Source organism: Battus philenor, unplaced genomic scaffold, assembly GCF_028537555.1.
Source record: "Battus philenor isolate CCGP_79_NKW_IND1 unplaced genomic scaffold, ilBatPhil1.0.hap1 SCAF_33, whole genome shotgun sequence".
Taxonomy (NCBI): domain Eukaryota; kingdom Metazoa; phylum Arthropoda; class Insecta; order Lepidoptera; family Papilionidae; genus Battus; species Battus philenor.
The window spans coordinates 110,030-111,840 of NW_027181697.1; the positions used below are offsets into that span (position 1 = coordinate 110,030).

The 1,811-nt window shown below is 22.5% G+C and overlaps 1 pseudogene; it reads left to right on the forward strand.

Moving 5' to 3' along the window:
* The first annotated feature begins 835 nt into the window (after window positions 1-835).
* LOC137927557 (ATP synthase subunit a-like) lies at window positions 836-1,492 on the forward strand (annotated as a pseudogene).
* Window positions 1,493-1,811: the final 319 nt, after the last annotated feature.

Here is a 1,811-nt window from a genome sequence, read left to right on the forward strand (position 1 = left end):
ACTTATTTTTCAATAATTATATTAATCGATTTTTACTAGAAGGTCAAATAATTGAATTAATTTGAACAATTATTCCAGCTATTACCCTAATTTTTGTAGCTTTACCTTCTCTTCGTCTTTTATATTTATTAGATGAACTTAATAATCCATTAATCACTCTAAAATCTATTGGCCATCAATGATATTGAAGCTATGAATATTCTGACTTTAACAATATTGAATTTGATTCTTATATAATTCAATATAATAATTCAGAAATAAAAAATTTCCGTTTATTAGATGTTGATAATCGTATTGTTTTACCTATAAATAACCAAATTCGTATTATAATTACAGCAACAGATGTAATTCATTCATGAACTATTCCTTCTCTAGGAGTTAAAATTGATGCTAATCCTGGTCGACTCAATCAAGGAAATCTTTATATTAATCGCCCAGGAATTTTTATGGTCAATGTTCTAAAATTTGTGGGTCAAATCACAGATTTATACCTATTGTAATTGAAAGAATTTCTATTAAAAATTTTATTAATTGAATTAATAATTATTCTTCATTAGATGACTGAAAGCAAGTATTGGTCTCTTAAACCACTTAATAGTAAATTAGCAATTATTTCTAATGAAAGAATTAGTTAAATTTATAACATAAATATGTCAAATTTATATTATTACTAAAGTAATATTCTTTTATTCCTCAAATAATACCCATTAAATGAATTTTATCTTTCTTTTTTTTATTACTATTTCTATTTTATTTAATATTATAAATTATTATATTTTCTTAAATAAAAATAATTTTAATAATAATCAAAATAAAAACGTTAAAAAAATTTTCAATTTTCGATCCTTCAACTAATTTATTTAATCTACAATTAAATTGAATTAGAATCCTTATTGGTTTAATTATTATTCCATATACATTTTGATTTATTTCCAATCGTAAATTTGTTTTTTGAAAATTAATTCTTAATAAATTACATAATGAATTTAAAACTTTATTAGGCCCTAATAGATTTAATGGGTCAACTTTTATTTTTATTTCATTATTTTCTTTTATTTTATTCAATAATTTTTTAGGACTATTTCCTTATATTTTTACTAGAACAAGTCATTTAACAATTTCTCTTTCTATTTCCCTTTCACTATGATTAAGATTTATATTATATGGTTGAATTAATAATTACCAACATATATTTATTCATATAATTCCTCAAGGAACTCCTAGTATTCTTATACCTTTTATAGTATTAATTGGAACAATTAGTAATGTTATTCGACCAGGAACATTAGCAGTTCGACTAACTGCTAATATAATTGCAGGCCATCTTCTTCTTACCTTATTGAGAAATACTGGAATTAATGTACCTTCTTATATACTAATTTTTTAAATTTTTATTCAAATTTTACTATTAATTCTTGAATCAGCAGTTGCAATTATTCAATCCTATGTAATTTCTATTCTTAGAACATTATATTCTAGTGAAACTAATTAATAACAATACATAATAATCACCCTTACCACTTAGTAGATTTTAGTCCCTGACCTTTAACAGGATCTATTGGAGTAATAACTTTAGTTACAGGAATAATTAAATGATTTCACAATTTTAACATAAATTTAATAATATTAGGCTACATGATTATTTTATTAACAATATATCAATGATGACGAGATATTTGTCGAGAAGGTACTTTCCAAGGTAAACATACTTTATTTGTATCAAAAGGTTTACGATGAGGAATAATTCTTTTTATTATCTCTGAAGTATTTTTCTTTATCTCATTTTTTTGAGCTTTTTTTCATAGTAGTCT